Source organism: Carassius carassius, chromosome 18 (assembly GCF_963082965.1).
Source record: "Carassius carassius chromosome 18, fCarCar2.1, whole genome shotgun sequence".
Classification (NCBI taxonomy): Eukaryota; Metazoa; Chordata; class Actinopteri; order Cypriniformes; family Cyprinidae; genus Carassius; species Carassius carassius.
Window position 1 is genome coordinate 32,692,965 of NC_081772.1, and position 22,055 is coordinate 32,715,019.

At 41.2% G+C, this 22,055-nt stretch overlaps 1 protein-coding gene across 10 annotated transcripts in view; it reads right to left on the reverse strand.

The window, feature by feature from the left end:
• Positions 1-18,773, reverse strand: part of epb41l2 (erythrocyte membrane protein band 4.1 like 2) — an 87,313-nt gene extending 68,540 nt beyond the window's left edge. For 5 of the 10 annotated variants that reach the window (XM_059499249.1, XM_059499248.1, XM_059499253.1 and 2 more), the window contains exon 1: positions 18,606-18,771. The gene's annotated coding sequence lies outside the window, so the exon portion shown is untranslated. Of the gene's footprint in view, positions 1-18,605 lie in introns of all 10 variants that reach the window. The other 5 variants (XM_059499246.1, XM_059499252.1, XM_059499244.1 and 2 more) reach the window with 3 other exon arrangements.
• Positions 18,774-22,055: the final 3,282 nt, after the last annotated feature.

Genomic DNA, 22,055 nt, shown 5'->3' on the forward strand with positions numbered 1-22,055 from the left:
GAATTAAGTTACTGTAATGGGTTTACAGCTGCTTTCAACTGCAAAATGTGATTCCAGTGCATAAACACACACACTCAAACACACACACACCGGGGACAGATGGTTTGGGTCAGCAGTCACACACACACACACACACTCATGAGGAAATAAACTCGGGCTGCAGGACACTGGAGAGAGCAATGTGAGCACATTAACTGTATTCTGTGCTGTGAGAGTGAGTGTGTGTGCGTTTCTGGTCATTCATAACCACTCTCACTAGTGTGTGTGTGTGTGATCACAGGAGTGTGTAGACCAGCTCACACAAGACTGCTACTGACATTCACAAACTCTGACAGTATTCACGCGCTCATCCATCAGGATTTGACTGGATTATTAAAGCAGACTGTGCTATTATTGGCTAATATTCTCAGACCCGCCCACTCGGCCCTCATGATGTCAGGAGACAGGCTGATGTTTTACAGTAACCTGCTCTGGTTAGTTGACTTTGTTTTGACTTAAACAGAGGTGCACAGAGGTTAGCTAATCATGAAACATGCTTATTTCTTTGCAAAAAAAGACATTATATGAAGCCAAAAGCTACGTGTTTGTAAGAAACAAATCCATTAAGATATTTTAACCTCCATCTCCAGTGTGCTCTCACTGGTCACCAGCTGCAGGATCTGAACAGCATGTTTGGACTCGAAGGTCACGGTTTGACAGATCTGAGACAAACTGTTTCTCATGTCTTTCGTTTTATTTTTTCCTCGCCTGCTGCCCCTTCCAGTTGCCGGGGCTCAGGGTTGCTATGGAGACGTGCAGTTCCTGGTTACGCATGCAGTTTGTGTCATGTCAACTCAGCAGCAATAAAAGAAGGTCAAAGCGAGAGGACACACACACACACACACACAGACTCTGCACGATTGCACCCGCTGGGCTGGAACAAATTGCCCTCATTTAATAGTTTTAAATAAACTGGAAACATCCCTGAATACACTCCACTCCAGCGAGTACTGAATTATTCATGATGCCTTTAAACATGCAGCCTGGATTCACCTGCCATTCTTCAGTCATAGCTGTGTAAGAGCGCCACGCGTACGTGTGTGTGTGTGTGTGTGTGTGTAGCTCATCAGCACATTATTACACAGAGACACAGTGTGCTTCACGATCTTTCATCAAACACGTTCTGCCATCACGAGAATCACTGCATTACATCAAACATTTACACAGAGGACGCTTGAGATTCTAATGAACATCTGAGAAAGATATTCATTATTCTGACAGGCCTAAAAAAATGATCTAATCTGTTTTTATAGGTTTGCAGGACTAACATCAGGGTCAGAAATGAACCTTCTCAATAATATGTAATATAATATTGAAGAGCGTTTCTGCCAATCTGGTGTTAATGGTGAGTACCTATAGAGTATGAGAGTCTGTAGTTGGATCAGATTCAGCGGTCTGCTCCTGTCTGAGATCCGTCGAGCTCCTGGAGGAGCTACACTCACTTCAGGAGCCAGAACTTAACCTAAAAACAGCACTGAATGTAGTTTCATGTGGATTATGTTCCTAATCCTCGTGAGCGGACCATGTAGACAGGAACAAACAGGAAGATGACTTTTTCCCAGGAGAGTGACCCGAAAATGAGCTCAGTGAGGAAAAATCCATCTAATATCCCTGAGGAAACACAAGAACTGTTGTCCTGCTGGATTCCCCATCCGTCTCAAAGCACAGAGCAGAATACATGAGCACACACTTATCTTTATGGGGAAACATTATTAAACTGGGCTTAGATCCAAAGTCCAGAAAAACGTCTGTTGCTTTCAATGTTCGAAGACTTGTATTCTTGCGATTTTAACCTCCTCACTTTCTCTTCTACACAGTTAAGGTTAGTGAGAGGCGTTTCAGTCAGGACTGCAGATGACAGCTGGACATCTTGAGCTGATCAATGACGCACGCACGCAAACACACACACACACACACACACACAATCCCCGTACATCATGATGTCAGCGCTCGAGCTGCTCCAGTGTGAGATCACCCACCGAACACTTCCAGCTCTCTGGATGTAACTCGTATCTGATCTGACATCATGGCATTCCCACCCATCCCAGCCGGGACACACGAGGGTCCAGAGGACTGAAACACTCAGACACAAGAACACGAGCCAAAGGCCTGAGGAACTACATCGTCTCAGACGGAGTGTGAGAGCCGGAACCAGATGCACTGATCTCCATCAGGTTCTGAAGTGTTTTTCATCTTCATGCAGTGTCCGTGTCCGTGTGTTGCTAAAGATGTGAATGAGGAAGAGCACAGAGATCAGAGATGACAGAAACCCATCTGATACACGACAGGGAGATTCAGTGTGCACGAGCCCTCCATACTGCAAACATTAAAAACTGATTTTTATTTTCATGAAATCTACAACTACTAGAGCTCAGATTTGTTCATCACCCAGCCGTTCCTAATTAAGACATACAGACATTCGTTAACGAGGTTTGAGCAGGAAAAACGTCCCATGAGCAAACGCTTGAAAACATGAAGCTGTGTATATTCTGTGCTGCTGTCATCAGTCCCTAACGTCCTTGTGTTTTTGTGTGCTGAAGAAACGGTTCCAGCATCAGGATCATCAGTCACACTACAGAGAGAGAAGCTCCTGTGGGCAAACTCACTAAATCAGCAGGTAGGCTGTGCAAAAAATCGAATGTGCATCTCATCAGTAAAGGCGCTCCTGTGATTAGAAGTACATCTCCAGCATGTGTGTTCAGATCAGGGTTGCCAGGTTTTCACAACAAATCCTGCCCAGCTGCTTCTCAAAACTAGTCCAAAACTAGCCCAGTCGCGTTTCCAGGAGGTTCCCCGATAAAAATTGCATCCCGGGGTTAAAATATATGTTTTTTGGCGGGCTGCCTTGGTAAAATTCACATTTTAGGGGCTAAATATCACATTACTGTAATTGGGGTCGCTTCAACCCGCGGACACGAAAAACAACCACAGACTTGTCAACACTGGTTGGTATTTACTACACAGAGCCGTAGTTCACGGACAAGCTACACAAAATCACTTTCAAAATCGGCAATGAATCGCCTGCGATTTTAACATCGATTTTGTGTAGATTGTCAGTGGGTCACTATTGCCGTGGGTTAAAGCGACCCTGATAACGTGATATTTAGCCCCTGGTGTGCAAATTTTACCAGGCGAACCCAGCCAAAATCTTGTATTTTAGCCCCCCCAACATGATTTTTAACGGGGACCCCACCTCGAAATGCTAATGGGCTAGTTGTGGGTAGCTATTGGGAGGGTTTTGTTGTGAAAACCTGGCAACGCTGAATCTGTCGTCTCATTAAACAAGGACATAAATACATGAACAACATCTCCAGACCTGCTCTGACGGTCACTTCATGAGTATTTGAGTAAAACTAGTAGAGCTGAAACAACGAATCGATTTAATCGGTTAAAATCGATTATTAAAATAGTTGTCAACTAATTTAGTCATCGATTCGTTGCTAAATAACTTTTATTGGCCGTAAGCGGCTCATTTCGTGCATATTTCAAATCTGCGGTGACCAAAGTGTGGCAGTAATGAGCCACCGGAGGTTTTACTCAGCCAGTACAGCAGGAGAAGTAGCGAATAGCCAATAGCTGGCCTCGTTTTATGTCACGTGCTTCCCGAACAGCGTCTCTGCAGCATTCAGCGTGATGTGGGAGTACTTTACTTTGAGCCTTTAAAAAAGAAGAGTAACCTGTAAACTCTGCACTACTGCACTGTTTAAGGGGACGTTCACATATCGCGTCTTTTGCGCGCTCAAGTTCGTTATTTCCAACACCGCACCGCATCGAGTTAAAAACATCTCAACTTTTCAGAATGCTGCAAGCGCACCGCGGGTCATGTGACAAGAACTAACCAATCAGCTTCATCCTTTCCCGTAACAACGTTAAAAGCTCAGTCAAGATGAAAGGAACAGCTGATCATAGTTGTATATGGATTTAGTAGCAGAGCTACTGCAAGCGATTTTTGAGCTGCAAATCCATTTATCCTTTGCTGAAATTTCCGCGTCTTCAAGGAGAGAGCACGTCATGGTTGCTTAGCAAAGGCAGACGCCTCAGGGGCGCTTCTGCACGAGCGCTTTGGAAAGAAGGAGAAAGCGGCGCGCCTAGCGTTTTCCACGTGTTTTTAGGCGCGATTTGTGAACGGCCCCTAAGACTTTTATTTGTGCAGATTCTCCAGTACAATGTTGTTTGCAAATGTTTAGTCATAAAAGCTGATAACATTGCTTTTTAACAGTTAACATTTAAAGCTTTACAAACATGTTCCGTAATCAGTTTGTCGTTTACCAGTTCAAAATTCAGTCGTGCAGCCTAATTATGACTGAATGAGAGAGGTAAATGTTTAAAGATATTTGAAATGCACTTTTTTTCTAAGTATTCACTGCTCTTTTTCACACAGCAGGTTTTTTGTGTGTGTCCTATTTTTTTTTTCAGGACAACCTTCTGATGGATTTTACTTTAAATTGTGAGTTCCATTCAGGTTTCATGCCCTTGGCACTTTTTTTGAAGGATTGTTTACAATTTCACAGCAAAAGCTATAAAGCTTTTTCCCAGTATATAATAAAATACAATGCACTGCAATTTTATTCTATAATTTTATTTTATTTTATTTTATTCAATTTATTTATTCAATTTTATCCTTATTCTTCGTGAAAATATGTTCTGAAAGATTCCTTAATAAGCTTTGTTCAGGATGTTAAACTACTTTAGGAGCTCTAAGGACTGCCATGGTGAAAACATTATTTTAAATCTCCTTGTGAAATTTGCTAGAGTATGGGTCAGTGTTCTGATTGCAGAAGAGTTCGACAAAAGGATTACTAACACAATAAAACAACTCCAGGTATATTTTTGATTAGGATATGACAGTGCAAAATGGTTAAAATCTCTTAAATCTATGCTGAATGATAAAGACCATTTATTAATAATTTACTTGGGGAAAAAATGGAAAAAACTAAAATATAAGTACATAAACCGATTAATCGATTAATCGTAAAAATAATGGACAGATTAATCGATTATCAAAATAATCGTTAGTTGCAGCCCTAAAAACTAGCATCATATGATATGCACACAGATTTATAAAGGGATTAACGGCAACCCGTCAAAATAAAAGTCTGGATTAATTTAGATACATTACAGAAGACATAAATAACATTTGTTCAGTAGAATGTACGTTAGGCTTGTTGCGATAGTCGGTGTTACCGGTGATACACGGTGTTTAACCCACCTACCGGTCATAGCACTTGACCACCGGCACCGTCCCCATCGTGTTGAAGTTTTAGCCTATAGCGATAAAGCACTTAATTCAGTTAGTGACTACGTCCCTTCGTAATTTAGCGTAAGCGGAACGAGCGCCGCAGTAAAGCAGCAGGTTTCCGATTTCATTTATCATTTGAGGAGAGTGAGGCGAGCTAACAGGCAAAGGATGGCAGAAGATCTGGTTTCAAAGCGAACTGTTGCAATTTAAAATGAAGGTTTTTCGTTTATTGTTTCTCATTTAGCCTATTTATAATTGTTTGTATGGTGTATGCAGTTAATAGGCCTACCTCTTTTTAATTTTTATATTAGTTTTTTTTTGCACTTAAGTGTCCAGTGATTATTCGGGTAGGCTACCTTATTTAACGAAGTTTTTGATGTTCGTTCGTTTCATATTCGATGGTTGTGCGGTGTTTTTTTTTTTTGCTGAAAAAGGCAGGCACTTTATTTAACGAATAGTGAATTTTTGTATATAATTTCTTGTTTGATACTTGTGCAGTGGTTCGTTTTGTTAATAAATGCACTTTAAAGGTGTTTCATAAGTGCTTTTGTTTAGTTTTTGGATGGTGTGTTAAGTTATTATTCATTTTGCAATAAAGATGTGTGTAATACAAGCGAGTGTCTTATTGTTTTGTGTATTTTTATGAAGAATAAAATAAATTAACCCATGATTAATTCAAACAAATGCTACTGAATTGCCACTAATTAAAGTGAAAGTAAATTGAGACGTGTGCACGTCTGCACGACCGCATTTTCGGCCACCCGAAATCCCCAACACGCAACCCCGGTGACACCGGGATTACCGTTTTTTTTACACGTTGATTAACCGGTGGAAAAAATCCGTCACCACAACATTTCTAATGTACGTACTACTACTAAAATTATTAAAACTTCATTTTTTAAAGAAATAACACAACATTTCTTTCATCGTGCTTTCAACGTTTGATGATCAAACATGTCCCGCAATTCAGCAACAGTAAAGACGTCTTTTACGACGGTCACCGACTCTGCTCTGAATGTGCTCTGCTCTTCTCATTCATCTCTCGTTCAATCTGCACACAATCACACCATCGCACACATGTTTGTTTTACAAACACTTCAGGGGTCTCACAGCTGGACTGGCCAAAGCTTGCACACTTAAGCCCTATTCGGACGGGATTAGTTTCACGGGGGTAGATGGAGTAATGTAACTTTACCACAGGACATCTGTAATATTGATGTCCTATTCGAACTGGATTAGAAAGTCTCAGTAAAACAGTCAGAAGTGGGAGGGGTAACACGATTACGCAGCGCAGTCACCTCCCTCATCGTCACGTGGACATTACGTATACATCCTGATTTCACGTGCAAACACGCAACATAGCGCCGTCCAAAAAAAACGCGAAACTGTTTTCTTTAATGGTCTGTGTCGTCGTATGCAGGATAAACTTGAGGTTTGCCATTGATTTGTTCCACCGCCTAGAAAGCAAGTGAATGCTTCAAGCGCTTCCATATTTTAAAAAACGCGCAAAATTACAGGAAATGAAGAAATACTACAGTGTATATTTTCAGATGGTCTATTCGCACGGGACTAGTATTACCTGAGGTAATTTCTGTGGACCTTTTTACAGAAGGTAAAAGTCGCCGTAATCTTTACTGACATTGTTCATAATGATTACTGACATGTAGCATTCGGACCGGACTAAAATCACAGAGAAGCTCTGATAAAAATTGCTTTACCCCACGTCCCTATGTTAAATAAACTAATCCCGTCCGAATAGGGCTTTAGTCAAATTAAAAGTTTGAGATATTCAAAGATCTGCTTGATTTATATTTGCTCTCAAATATGCATTTAGCTCTCAGTGAAATCATTCATTTGGCTCTCAGTGCTTTCAAAATAAAACATGTAGGCTGATGCCAATAACTGAAATATCATAGATGTCAAGCACTATATAACAGCCTTGCAGTAACATTAACAAACACACACACACACCAGTTAACCACTAATATTATCTGTATGATGGGCCACAAACGTTCAGTTGAATGTTTGTGTGTCTGTTTAGCACTGAATATTAGTCTGGGTGTGAACAGGCCTCGACTCTATGATGCCTTCACATTAGAGCTGCAACTAACGATTATTTTTTCTGTCGACTAATCTAACGATTATTTTTTCTGTCGACTAATCTAACTATTATTTTTTTTTTTTTCCTGTCGACTAATCTAACGATTATTTTTTCGATTAGTCGACTACTCTAACGATTATTTTATTACAATAAATAATTAATCTAATGCTCTTTTTTTAATTAGCTAATGAATCCTTTGGATAACTTTACAAAAAAATATAAGTACAACTTCTAATATAATATTTCAACCTTTATTCATTTTCAACCAATGTGGTTGAAGTTTTTACAGTATACAAAAATAAAGAGGCAAAGAAAATTATTTTACTATGGTAAATATGAGTTTACGATAGCGTTTATAATTAAACCACAGTAGCCACAAATGTACAGTTGTCCGAGACGTCATAAAATGTTCTTTAGCATCACAAACCATAAAATGTAGTCAGGGTTCTGCTATGGTTTAGCATGGTTTCCAGAGATCTGGAGCTGATTTGGGGTAGCTCGGTGGTCTGTGACTGTTGTCTCGCGGCGCGCTGTCTTTTAAGGGGCCGTTCACATATTCACAAGATCGTTATTTCCAATGTAGGCGCGCTGTATGCGCGCTCATAATGGAAGCAACGCGCTAGTTTTTTCCAGGCGCGTCCGCACCACATCGAGTTAAAAACATCTCAACTTTTCAGAATGCGGCAAGCGCACCGCAGGTCATGTGACAAGAACTAACCAATCAGCTTCATCCTTTCCCGTAACAACGTTGAAAGCTCAGCCAAGATGAGGGAACAGCTGATCATAGTTGTATATGGATTGCCATTTTGAAATAAATTTAGTAGCAGAGCTACTGCAAGCGATTTTTTGTGCTGCAAATCCATTTATCCTTTGCTGAAATTTCCGCGTCTTCATGGAGAGAGCACATCATGGTTGCTTAGCAACGACAGATGCCCCAGGGGCGCAACTGCCCGAGCGCTTCGGAAAGAAGGAGAAAGCGGCGCGACTAGCGTTTTACACGCATTTTTAGGCGCGATATGTGAACGGCCCTAACGCGTGTTCGAAACCCGCACCAACACAGACTTACTTTATTTTTTATTTTATCCTTACTTCAGCTGCTACAGGTGATCATACCAATAACTTGTAATCTTTACAAGAATATCAGACCTGAACCAGGAAGTTGGTCACAGATCACACGGTAACCAGTTAAACCGTAACACCGGAGAGCGCCAGGATGTTTTCCTCTGAGGTGCTCGTGCATCGCAGTTGTGCTGCCGTGGTACACCATATCGGTTTTGAAAAGCGAACAAAGGGCCATTTTATTTGGCCTCTGTTTAAAGTATTCCCATACTTTTGATAACAGTGGTCCCTGTTTTTGTGATAGAATGCAACTTTCTCCATTCCCAGTATGGCATTACGCGAGATGTAAACAGTGTGACGTGTCGTTGCAGCACTACTTCACAACACTCATCTGTTTGTTGGGCCATCACGACACAACACTGTTCAAGTAACTATCGACACATTTGTCACTACACAACACTTTCTCTTTTCTGACTTTATGTTGCAGCGCTGAACAACTGAAGCTCCAGACTTCGACTTTATTAGTTATTCACAATTATTAAGCGGAAGTGTTCAACAAAATAAACGGTACATTAAGCACAGTACAGTGTCCTGTTATGACCAATGTTGATGTGTCTGTCAGTTCAGTCCACTCATCCCTCTCGTTCAGCCCCGGCCAGCACACCGTACATCACCGTCAGCCCTGAGGATGGCATCAGCGGGAACAGTGATGGAGGAGACCCTGATCAGACCGCAGGAAGCTCACTATCAAGTAGTTCTGGGACATCACCAATGGAGAAATAAGAAGAGGAGAAAAGAATGGGAAGATGTGTGTTTGTTCTGCCCGAGGCTTTGAGTAAACTACAGCTACTGAGAGAACACAAACAGCAGAGAGCATCCTGGCAGGACCTCAGCGTGGACTTCACTCGATATCCAGGGCTCTTTCAAGTCCTTGTGGGGAAAAATGGATGGTACAGCCTTTGGTCAAAGCCTATGCTTATATCCATCACCACCTGTAAGCTCTTTCAGTAGTCTCCAAGACATCAGGGCTAAAGTGGAGAGAAAGACACGGGTCTTCAGGAAGGTTTATTCATCCACAGGCATCTTGTCAGTCTTTTTTTCCTCCTCTTCTTATCACTTGGGAAACAGTGAAGACTTATTTTGTTGTCCTTTGACTGAACATTAAAACCAAAAGGTGCACAATGTGGCATCGTATCAGTATCAGAGTTGTGTTGAGGTAAAGTTAACAACAGATAGCACCAGTAGCTCACAGAGCACAACCATTTGACGTCACTGAAATAATGACACTCGCTGTAGATCAAAACATGTATAAAACGATGTGGATTTTTTTTTAAGTAAAGTGCATCTTTCATAGGTTTGTACTACATTTCAATAAGAGACAGTATTTACATTATATTAAAGGGTCATGAAACCCCAGACTAGTTTTTCTAAGATTTTAGCAGGTCTTTATATCGTCAATCACGTTTTCCAGCTCCGTGACACACGACCCATCATATAGTCCTCAGGTGCGACAGCGCAGTCATATGGGTGGAGTGAAATGAAACTGTCTGAAGGTGAAGCTGTGTGTGCTGTCGGTCTCCTCTCTTCCTCCTCCACTCCGCTGCGAGACACACACACTTTTAGAGAGTTTTTTAAACCTGTAGTGAGAACTAACCAGTGACGAAACATGGGCTTTCATGAGCCTTTGAGCCATACAAGTCCTAATAGAAGTAAAACGTTTATAGCTTTTTACTTCTGCCGAATATAGTGAGGTTTCATAATTCATGAAGTTGTGTTGATTTGTGAAGATCTCACTGTGGGCGGAGTCAGGGCAAAAGAAACTGGCTCCATACAGAATACACAACACAGAAAGAGTGAGCTTCTACACACGGGACGCCTGCTGCACACACAGAGAACTAAAGCAAAACTAAAGGTAGAGCTGGAGTTTCAACCACACAGGTTATGTTGTGATACTGTGAAAATGTTTGTTGGAGCTATAGTTTTGGGAATCACCAAACTGTTGAAGTGTGTTGGTAACGAGGGGACTGTAACCCTACTTAACTAATTAAGGTTTTGGCTAACGCTCCCCGGAGACTCCTCTGGCCTCATGGGAGTGACTAGTGAACACTACAGGATTCAGCAGTGCTTTCAGCTGATATCAAGCACTGGGATCTGAAGAGCAGCACATTTGACCCAAATGACTTCTTCTCTCGGGCTTCAGGTGAAAGGTTGGCTCTCCAAATTGGCCTCCTGCAGATAAGCTGTTTTTAACTACGCTTGGGAACGGGCCAAACCCCGAGTCGTTCCTCTGCTCTCCTTCTAATCAGTCTGAAAGAACAGCTGATCCGCTCTCGTATGGTCTCACTGTCGAGGAGTCATTCAGACGGCTCATCTCTCACAAACAGTTTACAGGACACTGCTGCAGTAATCAAATTTACCAGTAATTGCCCATAACCCAATTCAGAAGCAGAAACCATGCGCCGCTGTGTTCAGACAGTGCTTTAGTGAACAGCTGAAGTGGACTGAAGGCCCAGTAGCTCTCAGTTATTCCCACATCTCTTCCGAACGGTTAAGCAATCGCTGTCCCAGCATGTCCCAGAATCAGGAGGGCACAGCCAGAAGCGCTCCACCAGGAAACACACCCTCAGACCTGTCCTCATTTACACCCACAACAGCGGAGCGCTTCAGTGAAGAGAGCAGGCAGATGATTTAAAGAGGCCAACCAGACCTGAAGGATGATGGTTCATTGTGGCACTATCAAACCAGTTTTATTTTTTCCAAAAAAAAATATTTCACCCTAAACTCCTTGTTAGTTTTTTTTCATTATTTATTTTTTACTCAGATTTTAGAGGTTTAAATAAATTGTAATCATTAAAAAGGATTGTTTAAACTGTTTAATCAGTTTAAACAATAATGGTGCTCTATTCAATGTGTTGTAGCCAGGGCTGCATGATTAATCGAAATTACATTTTTATTATAATAAATTATATAATATTGCAAGGCTAATCGACATAGCCACTATCACTGCTTTTTAGTAAATGCTGCTCCATCTGAAAACATGTGCTGGAGATTTAATACTCTTATCACAGATTTACTGATGAGATGTGCATCACAATCATATTCAATTAATCATGCAGCCCTAGGTGTACCTTTCACAAATTCTCTGCTGTCCGTTTTAATATTCCTGGATTTAAACCTACAACATCTGTGGCATTGTGATAAAACTGCACACTAGGGATGGGCGTTTTCCACAAATATCACATTCGAATATTTGAGCTCACAAAAAATGAATATTCGAACATTCGTTTATTTAAATTAAGTTTAATGAGACAGACGTTATTTTTCAGCAACATTTATTGTTTCCGTCATTTTTGAACAAGCTTACACACAATAAGCCTGAACATCACACATCGTGTTTTGTAGCTGAAAACCTTTAACAATGCGTGCAAACAAACAAAAGTACAGATTAAAAGCAAAAAAAAAAAAAGTGAACAAAGAAAAAACGTAAAGCAGCCTGCAGCAATTAGGCTATTGTAGAACGTAGACTACACTTAACTTTGAAACTGTCAGGGAATCTTTTTTTCTTTTTTCTCTATAGTTTTACATGTTCTTGTTAAGAAACACGGGCATGTAAACATGATCGGGGGAAAGTCGGCTCCTTAGTCTGTTAACAATAAGGCCGGCCGCAGAGAAAACACGCTCTGACAGCACAGACGTTGTCGGGACTCACAAATAACGGTGTGCTAAGCGAATAAGTTTAGTGAAGCGCTTCGTGTTTTCGTTTACCACTGAATGGGATCCTCATCTGGTGGAATACATGGCTCCAGCAAGAACTGTTCCCACTCGTCTCGGCTGGACTCTCTGTAATCATCGCTGGAGAACTGGCTCAGCCTTTTCAGACGAGTGGGCATTGCATCTTCTTCATCGTTGGTGACGCACCACTCGCATCAAGGAAAATAATGTTCTGATAATGTTCAAAAAAGTTGTTTTTCTTACTTCTCTCATGTTTTCATCGAGAAACCTGAGATGTTTGTGCCGAGGGTCTAGGGCAGACGCGAGAAGAGTTTTCACTGCATTCTCCAAGTGAGCGGTGTTTATTCGTTGCTTGAGAGATGCCTCAACAATGTTCTTGAATTCGGTTACTTTCTGTGATTCTCCACGGCATATTTGAAGTACTGTAGAAGACCGCAGTTCTTAGGGGCCGTTCACATATCACGTCTTTTGCGCGCTCAAGTTCGTTATTTCAGTGTAGGCGCGCGGTATGTGTGCTCAAAATGGAATCGACGCAGTTGCGATGCGCACGCGGTGCGAAGCGCTCGTTATTTCCAGGCGTGTCTGCACAGCATCGAGTTAAAAACATCTCAACCTTTCAGAATACTGCAAGCGCACCGCAGGTCATGTGACAAGAACTAACCAATCAGCTTCATCCTTTCCCGTAACAACGTTGAAAGCTCAGCCAAGATGAGGGAACAGCTGATCATAGCTGGAGATGGATTGCCATTTTGAAATAAATTTAGTAGCAGAGCTACTGAAAGCGATTTTTTGTGCTGCAAATCCATTTATCCTTTGCTGAAATTTCGCGTCTTCATGGAGAGAGCTCATTGTTGCTTAGCAACGGCAGACGTCCCAGGGGCGCAACTGCCCGAGCGCTTTGGAAAGAAGGAGAAAGCGGCGCGACTACGCGTTTTTAGGCGCGATATTTGAATGGCCCCTTATTCATTCATTAATTATTTTTTGCTTGCATACATTTTCAAATATACTGTGGAGAATCACAGAAAGTGACCAAATTAGGTTTTATTGTGAACTTTTTTTTTTTTGCGCAATTTGAATATTATTTTTATATATCGAATAATTAGAGCAGAACGAATATTCGAATGTTCGACTATCCGTGCACACCCCTACTGCACACCTGTGCATTAATCACACTGTCTAATCAGCATCTTGATATGTCACACCTGTGAGGTGGAGGAGAAGGACTTTTGTGTACATAGAAAAGTCTTATATCATTGAGTTCAGCTCATGAAAAATGGGGGCAAAAACAAAAGTGTTGTTTTTATAATTTTGTTCAGTGTGTATTGAGACACAGGCAAGTGTCACCTGTTTCAGTATCTTCAGTAGAGCAAACTGAGACACACTCACAACACAGACTTCACATTTACACAGCGGTGCTTTAATCATCACACATTAGAACACACTGCCATTTCATGAAGCGTAGAGTTTATGCCGAATTCTATGAAAGTCCATTCAACACAGCAAACTAGAGCTGAAACAACGAATCGATTTAATCGATTAAAATCGATTATTAAAATAGTTGTCAACTAATTTAGTCATCGATTCGTTGCTAAATAACTTTTATTGGCCGTAAGCGGCTCATTTCGTGCATATTTCAAATCTGCGGTGACCAAAGTGTGGCAGTAATGAGCCACCGGAGGTTTTACTCAGCCAGTACAGCAGGAGAAGTAGCGAATAGCCAATAGCTGGCCTCGTTTTATGTCACGTGCTTCCCGAACAGCGTCTCTGCAGCATTTAGACTGATGTGGGAGTACTTTACTTTGAGCCTTTAAAAAAGAAGAGTAACCTGTAAACTCTGCACTACTGCACTGTTTAAGGGGACGTTCACATATCACGTCTTTTGCGCGCTCAAGTTCATTATTTCCAACACCGCACCGCATCGAGTTAAAAACATTTCAACTTTTCAGAATGCCGCAAGCCGGGTCATGCCGGGTCATGTGACAAGAACTAACCAATCAGCTTCATCCTTTCCCGTAACAACGTTAAAAGCTCAGTCAAGATGAAAGGAACAGCTGATCATAGTTGTATATGGATTTAGTAGCAGAGCTACTGCAAGCGATTTTTTGAGCTGCAAATCCATTTATCCTTTGCTGAAATTTCCGCGTCTTCAAGGAGAGAGCACGTCATGGTTGCTTAGCAAAGGCAGACGCCTCAGGGGCGCTTCTGCGCGAGCGCTTTGGAAAGGAGGAGAAAGCGGTGCGCCTAGCGTTTTCCACGTGTTTTTAGGCGCGATTTGTGAACGGCCCCTAAGCCTTTTATTTGTGCAGATTCTCCAGTACAATGTTGTTTGCAAATGTTTAGTCGTAAAAGCTGAGAACATTGCTTTTTAACAATTAACATTTAAAGCTTTACAAACATGTTCTGTGATCAGTTTGTCGTTTACCAGTTCATACTTCAGTCGTGCAGCCTAATTATGACTGAATGAGAGAGGTAAATGTTTAAAGATATTTGAAATGCACTTTTTTTCTAAGTATTCACTGCTCTTTTTCACACAGCAGGTTTTTTGTGTGTGTCCTATTTTTTTTTCTGGACAACCTTCTGATGGATTTTACTTTAAATTGTGAGTTCCATTCAGGTTTCATGCCATTGGCACTTTATTCGAAGGATTGTTTACAATTTCACAGCATAAGCTATAAAGCTGTTTCCCAGTAAATAATAAAATACAATGCACTGCAATTTTATTCTGTTTTATCCTTATTCTTCGTGAAAATATGTTCTGAAAGATTCCTTAATAAGCTTTGTTCAGGATGTTAAACTACTTTAGGAGCTCTAAGGACTGCCATGGTGAAAACATTATTTTAAATCTCCTTGTGAAATTTGCTAGAGTATGGGTCAGTGTTCTGATTGCAGAAGAGTTCGACAGGATTACTAACACAATAAAACAACTCCAGGTATATTTTTGATTAGGATATGACAGTGCAAAATGGTTAAAATCTCTTAAAAATGTAAGCTGAAGAATAAAGACCATTTATTAATAATTTACTTGGGGGGAAAATTTAAAAAACTAAAATATAAGTACATAAACCGATTAATCGATTAATCGTAAAAATAATCGACAGATTAATCGATTATCAAAATAATCGTTAGTTGCAGCCCTACAGCAAACTTCATCATTATGACTGGGTTCTGTGATTGAGTTGACTGCAGAAACCACAGGGCTCTAGATTGGGATGTTTGTGCCTGTATGAACAGGTGTGTATCACGGCAGCGCAGTGAACACGATCAAGTTAATGATTAGTGAAAGGATGATACCAGCTGTAACTCAGAGACAGCAGTCCCACGGGGAGCGTCAGAAAAACAACTCCCTCCTGAAGCTCCATCCAGAGACCCTGAGCACCACAGACAACAAACACCCATCACTCCAGCTCCTGACACAACCAGGCCTCGCTGCTGGAGCACCACCAACTCCTGACATTACACATTTGGGTCATAGTTCAATTAAAAATGAGAATAAGATCAGAATGTGCTCACTCTCAGTCCATCCAAGATGTAGAGTTGAATGGGTGCCGTCAGAATGAGAGTCTGATAAAAACATCACAATAATCCACAGCACTCCAGTCCATCAGTGAACATCTGGAGAAGACAAAAGATGAAACACATCCAGAATTAAGATGTTTTTAACTCAAACACATAGAGTCTATAATCCATAATAACACTTCCTCCAGTGAAAAAGTGTTCTGGTCTGAATCAGGAGAGAAATCTGCACAGATCAAGCAGCGTTTAAACAAATCTGTGAGAGACAACAGCAGATGCACTTTTTCACTGGAGGAAGTGTTATTATGGATTATAGACTCTATGTGTTTGAGTTAAAATCATCTTAATGCTGGATGTGTTTCATCTTTTGTCTTCTCCAGATGTTCACTGATGGACTGGAGTGCTGTGGATTATTGTGATGTTTTTATCAGACTCTCATTCTGACGGCACCCATTCACTGCAGAGCATTCATTGATGAGACACTGATGCAGTGCTACATTTCTACAAACCTGATGAAGAAACAAACTCATGGGACAGAAATGCTTGGTTTTTTACATGATGATACCACAGCTTTAGTGATGTGTTGCTGAATCTGGAGCTTTGTACGTGTCACAGGATGAGATGTGGGAGACCTAAAACAAGGCAGCATCTCTCTCAGAGATGTTTATCAATCAAAAGAAAATGACACTGTGTGTAACTGAGGAATAAGAGCGGCAACAACAACCTGAAGCAGATCAAATGAAATGCACTGGAATTACATACAGCACTGTTATATATGTGCAGCAACCGTACATGGGTCGAATAAGACAATTCCCTTGGTTCAGACATTCAGAAGATAATCTAACAAACAAAAACAGTGACAATTACCTTGACACTTAAATCACAGCACATGCTGCTCTCTCTAATCTCACAACACACACCCGCAAAGATGATCAACAAACAACATGTCAGATTATTCTGATGCTTTTCCGCTGTGTGTGTGTGTGTGTGTGTGTGTGTGTACAGATCTGACAGATGGTCAGGATAAAGCTACACTGCTGGACTCAGCAACCAGAGGAAAACCATCCAATTGGAAGTAAAACCCTCACAGCTCATCCAATAGAGATGTATGCTCCACCTAAAACCTGACACTCATCACCAGCTAATCTCTCCAGCGCTCGCGCCGCAGCGGGGAGGGGTCACGCCGTTCACATGATGTATTGTTCTGCATTGTCAAAACAAGCCCTGAAATCCTAAAACAGTTGAATGGGAATGAAACCGAATGACTCTTTTCAGTGACTGCTGCTTGTCAAATATTAGCACACACACATCACATGATCCACACTGACACTCACAAATGCAAATATTTGCTACTCCATCACATGCATGTTGATATGCATACATACATACATTAGAAAGTACTAGAAATCAGCACTAGAACAGCACAGTGTGCTTCACACAGGAAAACATGAGTCGACTGAAGCTGTGCTCACGATCAGTGTGCTCTGATCACTGTCTGTGGATCTACAGAATATTTTACATCAGAGGGCTTCAGCTGACAAAAATCACTGGCCTTAAAATGACAAGTTCTCACAAAAATGCCATTTCTGTCATCATCTTCCTGTTGTTCCAAACCGGTGTGACTTTCTTCTATTAAACACAAAAGAAGATATTCTGAAGAATGTGTGTAACCAAACAGCTGACGGCACCCATTGACTTCCACTGTGGACAAGAACTAAACATTCATCAAAATATCTTCGTGTTCTGCAGAAGAAATAATCTTACAGGTTTGGAACAAAATGAGGGAGAGTAAATGAAGACAGGGAACTATCGCTTTTGAGGGAACTAACTATCCGTTTAAAATAAATTATGATTGGTCTTAAAAAATTAAAATGGCAAGTTGTCCATAGTGTCTGGCAAAATTCTACAGACACTATCTTTATTGTTTTTACTAATATATACCTAAAATATACGGCTTTAAACAGAGCAAGAAGTCTTCAGTATTAAATAAACACCAGTCATTTCGCGCGGAAACGCAATTCAAATGGGTTTGGCGCGCTCCGGTGTTTTGAGAATTTTAAAATAAACCCAATTCCAAAATATTACTAATAGCCTTTCAGCAGATACATTTTTAGTGTAGAGAGAAAGATAAGTTTCGACTTCGAGGCTTTTTTTTTATGTAAAGCGAATAAATCAGAACGCTTCATCTGCACTCGCGGAAGATTTCGTCGCGTCGCCCGCGGAGTGCGATGTAGAATGAGCACATCTGGACTGAAGGTCGGGCGTCAAGAAACGCTTACGATGGCGTCGCGTCGCGCACATTAAAAACGCCACCAGACCAAAGGGCTGTGAGCGCGCGCCAGCCACGCGGGCAACGCACTGCATTTAGGGCACGTGCCGCTGAATTTCAACGGCACGCGGAAACACCGTTAACACGATTATCACCTCCCCGGTCTGTTGGACATGCGCTGATGAGACGAGCATCCCGTCCAGCTGAGACAGACAGCAGCGATCAGCGTCAACATCACGACTGGAGAATATAGCGTTACATAAAGACGCCATATGGCATCTGACACGGTTACCGAGAGAGAGAGAGTCCATATGTTACATCCGCAGCGCACACGGTCACTGTAACGGTAACGTTACATACAACGGATTTGGTGGGTCAACGACATTTCCTAACAGCACCATACCGACAGACTGTAAATCATCATTACACGATTCATTGAAGACACGGATCATATTCAGAGTGGCCTTCCAAACACAGCATCGAGTATTAAATATTAATATTACACTATTGACGTTATGTTTTGAAAGGCGTGACATCAGACTAACGGCACATGATAAGTTCTCCTCCGTCAGCTCCGTGCGGAATCACCTAACGTTACAGCAAATAAACACAAACACTGCTGATGTGGTTAAAAACAGCCATAATCACCGTACCTTTCTCAGTCTGGACGCGCTCGGCGAAACTTTGGGGATGTGGTCTCCGATTAAAGAGCCTCGGACAGCCTCAGAAATGTAAAATTGAAATTCCCACACCGAGATCTTTCTGGGAGAAAAGCCAAAGTAGTGAAACACGCGAATCCTCCCCTCCGAGAGCGCGCTCGAGCCCGCCTCCGCGTCGCTGATTGGCTGGCGGAGATCGAGCTCGGAATGTCATTGGTGGGAGTCGCTGTCTGTCCGGGATTCTCGTCTTCTATTGGAGGCTCTGAGAGTAGTTTATAATAAGGATGTTGACTACAAAACTGGGACAAAAGGAACCAAGACTGAGGACTTTAAGAGGAACAGCGCTCACTAGTGGATATGTTCAGAGCCACACGAGAGGAAAACCAGCCTCACAGCTTTCAAGAATATTCCACAGCTCAATATTCAGCTGAGCCCTGAAGTATCTATCTATCTATCTATCTATCTATCTATCTATCTATCTATCTATCTATCTATCTATCTATCTATCTATCTATCTATCTATCTATCTATCTATCTATCTATCTATCTATCTATCTATTTGTGTACTGTATCTTATATAAAGTCCACATGAAATCTAAATTTACTCTGTGCACATTACTAGTCTTGTGGTGAACAATTAATCCATGCAAGTTAATAAACAAATCAAGCCCTGAAGTAAAGTCAATTACAACTTTCAGTTCACACGGACTTTAGACCTGTTCAAACCTTTAAACACACATTTTGTTATTCCACAAGCAGAACACCACTGCAACCGTACAGACAGACTTTTACAGTAATAACAACAGCACTTGGCATACATTTAGGTAGAACGCATTTTTACGCATTTAGGAAGAAGCCCACAGACCAGAAGGTTTTACAATAAACTCATGTGTGTCTAAACTCTATACTGCTGTGTGTGTGTGTGTGTGTGTGTGTGTGTGTGTGTGTGTCAGAACAAAGCTGGCCTCTCACCGGAGGATGATCAGATGTCCAGAAGAAGATATGGTCATAATCCATCCACATTTAGTGTGATTTATGGAGAGAAAGAGAGATTTAGGGCTGATGTACTCATGTTTTGTGTAGATTTCTAACCTTCCAGAGAGCAGCAGGAGCACATGAGCAGAGCGTGTACCTGTGTGTGCAGTCCGTCCAGCTGAGACGAAGAGATGGATTATCCTGAAACAGCTCTGCTTCCGCAGTTAAAGCTTCTCCTTCCTCCTGTGAGATCTGATGCTCCTGCTGGAAGCCCAGCGCATGACTGGACAGACTTCAGAAGAGATGACCGCTACAGCATCATCAGCATCCTCCACCTGGACACAGATCTCCAGCTAAACACAGTCCGGCTCACCGCACACAACTAACGCTTCGGAGCACACTGGGCTATACAACACCTGCAGGGTATAAATAGCTGAGAGCTGACCAATGCCTGTGGACACAGCTAAAGTAAAGGGGATTTGTGATGGATACAGTGACTCTGATGCTTTCAAAGCCTCCTTAAGCTAAACTTGGCCTTAGTCACGCAACTTTAGCCATCACACCACTGACACAGGAAGAACCACTATTACTAACGTGACAGCAGGAGTATAGGTTCATTAATATTAGGGGATATGGTGTATGGTAATAAATATATATTTTTTAAATATTTATAATTATAATAACTTATTATCAATATTTTGAATCATATTTGTTAATACTAGGGCATACAGTATGTGGTAATATTTCTATATTTAGATAACTAAAATGAAAAACATTACAAAACATTTTTGTTACTTGAAATGAAAAAAGAAAAACTTTTTATTTCAGCCAAGGCAACATTTACAGCACTTTAGTTTAACTTGATGTACTAAAATAACTTCAACTAAAAGTATAATAAAAATGTATAGATTGATCGTAATGGCTCATAATGACTTCAATGAAACACAAAAGGAGAAACTTGGATTAATGTTCAGGCTGCTCTTTCCATACCATGAGAGTTTACAGCGGTTATGTCTGTCAAGCTCAAAGAAACGGCACACAAATCAACATTCATGGAGATGAGCAGATTATTAAAAAACTCTCCTTTTGTTTTCAGAGGAACAAAATCAAGTACACAGAATTGTAATGAGGGTGAGAAAATAATGAGGTTTTGAAAGAGAAGAAGAGTAAATCATCAGAACTACAGACCTGATGATCTGTGAATAAAGGCCAGACAGTGTGTGGTAGTGTGTTTGGCAGGAGTCACATGACGAGCCAGCCATTCTTTAAATATTTGCTCAACGCAGCTCTGACAAAATGCCAACCGTGCAACCAGAGCTTTGTAATTACACTGATAGCTGGAAGTGAAAAAGGTTTTCTTGCTTTGTTACACAGCGAGCAGTACACTGATAAGAGAGAATAGTGTGTAACTGAAGCCCTGACCCCGTTTAACACTCATGACCGGCTCACCTCAAAGGTTCTCAGGGAACAAACCGTGGGTATAATCACCCGGACGAACGGGTCGGAGATCCGGTTCTTCCTTCACACAGGTTTGCTGCTCCTCGGCGGACTGAAACACAAGCAGCGGTCTGATGTTACACAATACAAAGAAGCAGAACACAGCCAATACCTGCCTCTCCACAGCACTGCAGACAACACCTGTGCCATCTGAACTTACACACTGGGCCTTTCTCCCAGCGTCTGTCAAAGAGAGAAGAACCACTCCACAGAGTCAAGACAAACTCACTGAGGCCTTCACAGCATCCAGAACACACCGGAACACTGAATGAATACGCAGAAGAGCTTCAACTTTCGCTTTTTCTGCTTGTTCTCTTTTGTTGTTCCCCATATGCAAATCCAATATATGCATGCATATTAATTTCCATGAAATATATTGTCATAAATATGAAAGCTTATTTGAAAGGGGAATAATTTCTTATATATTAATATGTACACACACACTGAACTCATTTTGAATTTACATTTTGCTTAATATTTATATTTTTAGGATCATAAACAGTTTTTTTTAATTTTATTATGGACTTTATGTAATATTTATTTATGATAAACTTCATTTGAATGCTGGCGATCACATGTAATACAGCCCGGTAGCCAAAGCATATGGTTAATATAATAATTTCTTAATTCCAAATAAAACATTAATGATTCCATCTCTGATAATCCTGGGTTGCTATGGTCACGCAGGTTTGTTTACACATTAAACTCGTGGCCACGAAAAAAACATGTCGTTCACTCAACATAAGAAATCGTGGAAATGGATGTTGTTCCCTCAGCATCTCGAGGCCACGACATAATATGACGTTTCCACGTGTTATTATGTCGTGGTAAACTGAACTATTCACCTTACGGGCACCGTAGGACACACCTCCTAATTAGTGAATTATGGAAATACATGCTGGGGACCAGCTCCATTAATGTCTATGTATTTAGAATGCGATAGTAAAGTCCCTGATGTCCATATAGAGCATC